Source organism: Psammomys obesus, unplaced genomic scaffold (genome assembly GCF_907164565.1).
Source record: "Psammomys obesus unplaced genomic scaffold, mPsaObe1.curated_primary_1811, whole genome shotgun sequence".
Classification (NCBI taxonomy): Eukaryota; Metazoa; Chordata; class Mammalia; order Rodentia; family Muridae; genus Psammomys; species Psammomys obesus.
Window position 1 is genome coordinate 1 of NW_026595716.1, and position 8,582 is coordinate 8,582.

Consider the following 8,582-nt stretch of genomic DNA (forward strand, 5'->3'; position numbering starts at 1 on the left):
GAGATGGCTGACTATTAACTTGCATTCATTAACCATCAAATATTAGGACTTTAGGTTGTGACCCTGTTAAGGTAGAGTCTTAAAAGTCATAAACATAGTCCACCAAATTAAGAGCATAACAGTTTCCTGTATGATTTATTATATAAAAAGTCCATAGCTACTTTCATAAGATTCCCTGCACTCTGTCCAAAGTTTGGTTATGAGTCTCAGCATCTGCTTTGAAACCCTGCAGGGTAGAGTCTTTCAGAGGCCCTCTGAAAGGCTCCTGTTCCCTGTTTTCTCCCTCTCCCGATATCTGCTCCATTTGCCTTTCTGAATGAAGATTGAGCATCTTACCCAGGTCCCTCCTTACTGATTAGTTTCCTTAGGTGTACAGATTTTAAGGCGGGGGGGGGGGATAAAAAGACCTGCAGGGAACAGGAGTTCCACAAGGAGAGCAACAGAACCAAAAAATCTGGGCATAAGTGTCCTTTCTGAGACTGCTACTCGGAACAAGGACCATGCATGGAGATAACCTAGAACCCCTGCACAGAAGTAGCCCATGGCAGTTCAGTGTCCAAGAGGGTTCCCCAGTAACAAGAAGAGGGACCATCTCTGACATGAACTCATGGGCTGGCTCTTTGATCACCTCCATCTGAGAAAGAAGCAGCCTTACCAGTCCACAGAGGAAGACAATGAAGCCAGTCCTGATGAAACCTGATAGGCTAGGGTCAGATGGAAAGGGAGGAGGACCTCCCTTAATCATTGGACTGGGGGAGGGACATAGGAGAAAAAGAGTGAGGGAGGGTGGGATTTGGAGGGGATGAGGGAGGTAGCTACAGCTAGGATACAAAGTGAATAAACTGTAATTCATTAAAATAAAAATTAAAAAAAGAATTTAGAAAAACAACACCCTTCACAATAGTGACAAATAACATATTTACATTTTGTTTTTCAATATTTCTGTTAGAATTATGTAAAAATGTATTTATTCCATAAAATTTCATATCTTAATGGGGTTATCAATCTTTAGTATAAACCTTTTTGTTGTTTGTTGTTTTGGCAAAAAAAAAAAGTTCATAACTTGTAAAAAGCTTATAAAAAGTCCATAGCTTAAAAAGTCTAGATTAATAATGTTATCATAGTTAGAAAATAAGACCAAGCTTATTTTAAACATAATAGTGAAGATGTAGCATAATAACCAAGTTTTAACACAAATAAATAAATAAATGCCTCTAAAATTACTAGTTCTTAGAGTATTGGTAAAAACTTGGATGTAGTAACCCCTGAGTTCTGAGATTTAGAATAAACAACAACTTATTAGAACAGTATAAAGTAATTTTAAAATTACATTTTAATTTATTATACCAAATCTGTTGGCTGGAAAGCCTAGTGGTGGATCCGGATCACAGGCAGCTCATGCGTGGCAGGAGAAACAGCATTCATGCACTCAGGAATTGATAAAGACGCAGGCAATTAAATGTACATTTTAAATTAGTTTAATTTGAATAGACCTTTATAACTTGAAATTTTAGCATCATATAAAAATTACTTTGAACCAGGGTTGAATCATACATAATAGCAGGTTGTAAAAATTCGACTTTAAATTTATATAAAAATTCATACCCATTTACAATGAGACTTGTTGCTTTTAGTCTAAAAGGTGATAAAATAAACAGTTATGACTAAGGAAGTCTTATAAATGTAAACCCATTGAGCTGATTATGTAAATTGTTAAATTAGAACTTATAGCACACACACACACACACACACACATATTAAGAGTGTACAGAGTAGAGTGTACAGAAATTGAGAAGATTTTTTTTTAATCTAGGAAGTAGGGGCTTAGAGGTCAGAAATATTTTGAGAGCCAGTGTTTAGAACTCATGGCTTAGAGTTTTGTAAGAGTTGGGGTGGAGTAATCACATGGCATGGCTTCTGTATGTTAAAACCAACATGGCGGTTTGCCATGTGCAGTGAGGGCCCCCTGCATAGTAAGACCAGGGTAGCAGCACCAGGTCCTTGTTGATGGCATGGCGGTCCCTGTGTGACAGCAGTTCTAACTTTCCATGGGTGGCACGGCTGGGTGGGTGTTGGCACATTTCAAAAACCCTGCTCCACACCTAAGAGAGGTGGGAAATTTAAAACCCTAACTCTTGGGGCCTGAGGCAGTGGCAAAATGTAAAGCCCTTTGAGAGCAGTTTTAAAACCCTCTATGCTGTGAGGACAGGTCCCAAGGCCTGGCTTACCTAATAGTGAAGTTCAGCACCAGCAAGCTGAAAGACCAGAGCAGATGATGGGGTAGGAGAGAGAAAGTTCTCAGTGGGACAGATGCCTGTGGCAGCGGCAGGGGCAGGCAGACAAGTTAAGTGACCATGAAAAAAGTTGGAGATAAAGGTGCCAGAGAAAGAGTGGCTATGGGAGGGCATATGAAGAGGAGTTCTAGCATGTCTGTACATTGCTAGAAAGGCCCTTCACAGGTTTCAGCACCAATGTTAGTATTTAGATAAAAATGCCATGCACACAAAGAGAGAGAGAGAGAGAGAGAGAGAGAGAGAGAGAGAGAGAGAGATGGTTGGGGCACCCTGACAGAGAGAGGGTAGAGAAGCAAGAGAAAGTAAGAGCAAAAGAACAAGAGAGCAAGAGAGAGGGGGGAGTGGCCAACAGGTCACTGTGTAGCTGGCCCAGATGATGTCACTGGATGTAGGTAATGACATAAGACACTGTCAGGACCCTGAAGGTCCCTAACGAAAGGCCAATTGAATTGTCTGCACAACATAACAGTGAGGGAAGCAGCCATAGGTAATTCGGGAGAGAGTGGGGATTGAGGAATTACAGGTCAAAAGAAAGAGACAAAAAAATTTAGCATAGTTTTGAGAGGGCTATCAGTCAGTACTGAACGTGCCAAGTTTATTTCCAATTCCTTTTTAAAAACAAAGCAAAAGCAGTTCACATTGGTCCAAGGACACGGTTCATGAAATAGTTAAGTTTGTTTTCAAAGACCACATTCCTGAATGGCAGACATTGTTCAAGGTCTCACAGACAAAGAAACTTGGCAAAACCTCCTGCTTATTTCTGTCTCAAGGTAAAGGCTAAAGCATATTTTTTTCACTGAATAATCTATACAAAACCAAGCTTGCCAAGCAAGCAGCTATCCACAGCTTGAGAAAAACCTTTTGCTTTCCGCAGGAGAGTACCACTACCAAAAGAGAAATGTAAATGTGAACCCAACAAACCTTTTGGTTAGTAATGGTTTCTTGCTGAAAATAATACTTGTGCAATGGTGGCATCTGGGAGTAACCGACCAATATAGGCCCATTCCAGGAGATGGAACCCATACCCACAACTGCTTTGGTGACCAAGAAACAGAGACTAGCTAGGCCAGAGAGTTAGGTTAAATCCAAGTACTACTGTTCTAAGAAAGTAGCTGTGAAATGACAAGGATATTCTGCTATACTTTCAGATCAGTGCCTTGGTCGTCCACCATTAGAGAAGCTTCCTCCTGCAGAAGATGAGAACAAATGTAGTACCCACAGCCACACATTATGCAGAGTGACCCTTGGAACACTCATCCCTAAAAAAGATATCTTTTTTTATTTTACTAATTACACTTTATCCACTTTGTATCCCCCCTAAGCCCCTCCCCCCTCCCCTCCCAGTCCCTCCCTCCCTCCCCCTTCTTCATGCATGCCCCTCCCCAAGTCCAATGATAGGGGAGATACTCCTCTCCTTCCTTCTGATCCTAGTCTATCAGATCACATCAGGAGTGGCTGCATTTTTTTTAAAAAGGATATCTTAATCAACACTTTCCCCTCAGGGCTCAGGGAGGCTTTCAGAAGAGGAGGCAGAAAAAGTGAAAGTGCCAAAGGGGATGGAGGACATAAAAAGACAAGGCCCTCTAAATCGACATAACCAAAGGATATTTGACCTCACAGAGACTGAGGCAGCTTGCGAGGGCCCTCGTGGATCTGTACCAGCTCTTCTGCTTCTATATCATGGCTTTCACTTTAGTGTTTTTATGGCATTCCTGAGTGCACAAATGAGTTGGTCTCTACTTCTTGTGCCTTCTCTTGGGCTCTTTTCCTTCTGCTTGTTTTGTTCAATTTTCATGTGTTGGTTTTTGTTTTATCTTATTATATTTTGTTTTATCATTATCTCTTTGAAGCCTGTTTGTTTTCTAATGAGAGACAGAAAGGGAGTAAATCTGGATGGAACAAGAGATGAGGAGGATCTGGGATGAATAGAGGAAGGGGAAACAAAAATCAGGATATATTACAGGAGAAAAATATTTTCAATAAAAAGGAGAAAATAGAAAATGAATGGTAATTCACATTAATGTCAAAGTATTGGCTAAAACAAACTTATGTATCGAATCCCACACTCGAGTAGGATTTGCTGAAGGAAGCAAAGCATGAGTCTGACTCTAATCTGGGCAGTGTGGTGCCAGGTGGTGGCAGAGGCAGGTGGATCTTTGAGATTCAAAACCAGCTTGGTCTAAAGTGCGAGTTCCAGGACAGTCAGAGCTACACAGAGAAACCCTGTCTTGAAAAACACAAAACACCAAAACAAAAAGGTAAAAAAAATCAGTAAAACAATAAAATAAAGGAAATAAAGATAAATGGGGTTGCTGGGGAGATGGCCCAGGGCATATATTGTACTTGCAGTGGATCTGGGTGTGGTTCCCAGCACTCACATGTTATTTTACAAGCATCTATGACTCCAGATCCAGGGAATCAGATGCCCCTTTCTGACCTTCTTGGGCACCAGCCATGCACATGATATGCAAAATACAAAAAGAGGGGGTAATAACACCCTGAAAGCTGAAAGTGGATATCTAGTGGGGGAAGGGTACCAGAGAGTGCAGGGATGAGTCATCAGACTGAGGGAAGAAGATCAACAAAACAAATTGTGTATGAAAATACCAAAGTGGAGCGTTGCATACTAATTAAAATCAACCAAAGGTTTTTTCTTTGTACTAATTTTTAAACGATTCAGTCCTGGTACAGTTGGCTAGTGTAATAGTTTTATGATTTTTCTCTTCTTTGTGTGTTGGGGTGAGTGTACACTCGTGCATGAGTACCAGAGGTCAAGGTCAGACATCCTTCTTCGGGTGCTCTACCTCTTGACATTGAAGATAAGCTTGGAGCTCTCTCATTAGTCTCCAGGAGAAGGGGAGAACTGGGGAGCTGATCAATGAACTCCAGGGATCCAGTAGTCTCCATCTCCCCAGGGCTGAGATCACAAAACATATCATCTTGCTTGGATTTTATGTTGATTCTGAGGATCGAACTCAGAGCCTCATGTTTCTGTGGCAAGCACATTAGGAACTGAGCCTACTCCCCAGCCTCTGTCCTTTACTCTGACATTAATTGTACTACAAAGAAAATAGAAAACCCTTTGGATCTTGCAAGTGGCCATTTTCTTCTTTGTTCTTTCTAATCTTTTTGCTTAAGTAAAAAAAAAAAAAATTGTATTTACTTAAAAGCATTCAGAATGTCAACAAAACAGTTCTTTTTTTTTTGTAATTACAAAGTGATATCCAGTTAACAGAACATTTATCTTCAGATAAGCTGCTCCACAGATAACTGAAGAAAAACAAAGCAAAATCCCTAACTACTGTCTCCATACATAACTAATTTGTGCTGTGCATCAACAACCTGATTTAAATTTCCATGTCAATTTGCAGCCCCAGACAGTGCCAGGCAACGTGATTAGCCATTGAATCTACCGCCAGGACAGGACTATCCAAAGACACATTCAGTAGACATGTGTTAACTAGACAAAAACAAAAACAACAACAACAACAACAACAAAAAAAAAAACACTGTATAGTTTAAAAACAGATCTTACACAGCCTTGCATTTCGTTTTTTCTTTCAAAGGAGTGAGTTGTGTACACAGGATAAATGCTAGACAAGAAAAAATTTTCCTAGAACCAACTTATTCACCCTCCTCCTGCTCCTCTTCTGCCTCTTCATATTGTTCTCATCTTTCTCTTCCCCATCCTCTTCCTCCTCCTTCTCTTCCTTCCTTTTCTTGCTCTTTTCAGCCATGGCCACCCCGCTGGGCTTTCCTTTAGCTCTGTAGGCAGCAGTATCCTTTTGGTACTTCTCCTTCAGCTTGGCGGCCTTCTCTTTGTAGGGCTTCTTGTCATCCACACTAGTGCTGTTCCACGTCTCTCTTCGTTTCTTTGCAACATGACCAGTCGGTAATTCAGGTGCTCTCTTTTGATTTGCGGGTGATACTAGGAACAGAACAAGAAGGCCCAAGGAGCCCTCTTGGGTGCACTGTTTTGTTTTTTTTTTTCAGGGGGAGTGGGGTGGATGTAGGATTTCATGTCAGCCTTTGCCATGTCTTCAAATTTCCCTGTCTCTTTAACGGGTTTGGTCTTCAATCTTTCTGAGCTCTTCTTGGAGAACTCTGAGAAGCTGACAGGAGCAAACTGACCTTCTTGTGTTCTTCCCGGCAGGTTTGCACAAAGAATATGCATATGAAGACATTGGTCTCTCAGCTTCTTAGGATCTCCTTTGCCCATGTTTAGTTGATTTTCCTCCATGAGGCACGTAGTTAACCAGTGCCAGTCCAGACAAGTGCTGTCTTGGAAAAAAGCAATGATAAGGAAAGACTTCTCAGAGTTATGGATGGTTTTGTCTGGGGCCACCATGAATGACCTTACTAGAATCTCCAAGAAGTTCCTCTTTTAAGCAATAATATGTCCCAGAAAATCTGCTCATATTCTGTTCCCCGACCCTACAACTAAACCTCAATTTCCCCTCAGAGGTCTGTGGTGTTGTATTTTCATAAATATTCTATGCTCTTCTCCACCCAAATCATAAACCTCTATAATTCTTGGAAGATTGCATCCTGCTCTCTGAATAGGGTCACAAAATGGCTCTTGACAACATCAGCTGGAGAACTGCAGCAAATGTCATAGCTTTTGTCAGAAACACTCCAAATATGAATATGTATGTACTATGATCCTGAGACATAACAGCAACAGTATAGCAAGGCATATAGGACAAAATCTGTGCAGTCATGACCTTGCTGCTCTTTCTCAGAGGGCAGAATCACAATTTTTCGCTGGTGTTTACTTTTGAACCCTGGGCAGCAGCCTCTGATATGGCCACCTACTTTCAATCTCTAGGCTGCCAATCTCTTTCGGAACATTGCTGCACCAGCACAGACCAATTTTAACCAGAGTTGCTTCTGCTTGGTAACTTGAGACAAGCATATACTACCAAGCTTCAGATCTTCATTCCTTTCAGATTTTGGCTAAACATAGGACTATCTGGTCATTTTCCTCTAGGCTTATCTCTATGTCACTCATTCTTGAATGCAATGTGCCCTTTAATTTCATGCTTTAAAAGATCTTTGTGATGCACTCTGCTATTTTCCTAGTGTTTGCTCTAGCTCCTTGTCTTATTGAAGCAAATAGAGATATCTAGATGTTATTTTTTTTATTTTTGTTAAGTTCACCTAGAGACATCATTCTTCTACAGCATTTTCCAGTAAATAATCCTCTTGTGCTCCAACCCTTGTCCTATGGAAAACTGAGGGAGCAGAGAAATCGTTACCTTAACTTTTATATATCATAATACTGCAGCTAAGAGCTAATGCTACAGTAATACCTCTGGGTTCAGATCTGCTATCTCCACTAATTGTGGGATATTGGCCATTAAATTACTCTTGGTAAATTTGTGTCCATATTATCAGGATAATAAACATGTCTTTCTGCTGAGAGGATTAACCTTAAATGAAGTAACATAAAACATGCCTCCTTTCGGTGCTACCAGCTAGGAAACCTCCACAGGCACATTGCCGCTATGGTTGTGGTTGCTTCTGCCGTACCCTCCACCCACTGCTCCTCTCAGGAACACGACTTAGGACAGGTAGCATGAGTCTCCTTAGAACAGAACCAAGGAGCTGTACAGCGAGAACAAAAGACCTAAGTCAGAATGTGGCTAGTGACCAGACCTTCTGAGCTAGAAAAACCATGTCCTCATTTCTCTCTGCTTGAGCGCCACCACGTGGCTTAAAGAGACATGCGTGCCTGCACCAGGAGGGGAGGAAGAAAACTGGGTTGTTTTGTTTTCTTGCTGCCTTGTGTTTTTTTTTTTTTTTTTTCTTTTTTACCCTTTACGCTATGGCTGTTTTGTTCAGAAAGCCTTTTCCTGTGCCAAAGAGTACAAGACTATTCCTCACTTTCTTTTCTATCAGGTTCACAGTGTCTGGCCTTATGTTGAGGTCCTTGATCCAGAAAATCTCTGGGTGCCAAGATGACCAACAAGGGAGGAAGAAGAAAAAGAAAAGTCTGGGGGCAGAATATTGGATAATAGAAGTCAGGACTACATTCAAAGTGAAACGCCACCTTAAGAGGTGTACACCCACCCCGGGTCCCCTGGGAAACGCTGCAATGTACAACAGTGCTGCGTGTATCTTGGGCCCCCGAACAGAGCAGGAAGACCTGAATTGCTTTTCTTCCCTTTGTATTTCCCTTATATTCTCCTTCCTTTTCTTTCTTTTCCTATCCCCTCCTTTCCCTCTCATTTACAGCTTGCCTTCCTTCCTTCCTTCCTTCCTTCCTTCCTTCCTTCCTTCCTTCCT

General features: G+C 41.3%; 1 pseudogene; it reads right to left on the reverse strand.

Annotated features, from left to right (window-relative positions):
• Window positions 1-5,918: 5,918 nt before the first annotated feature.
• Window positions 5,919-6,513, reverse strand: LOC129685865 (high mobility group protein B1-like; annotated as a pseudogene).
• Window positions 6,514-8,582: the final 2,069 nt, after the last annotated feature.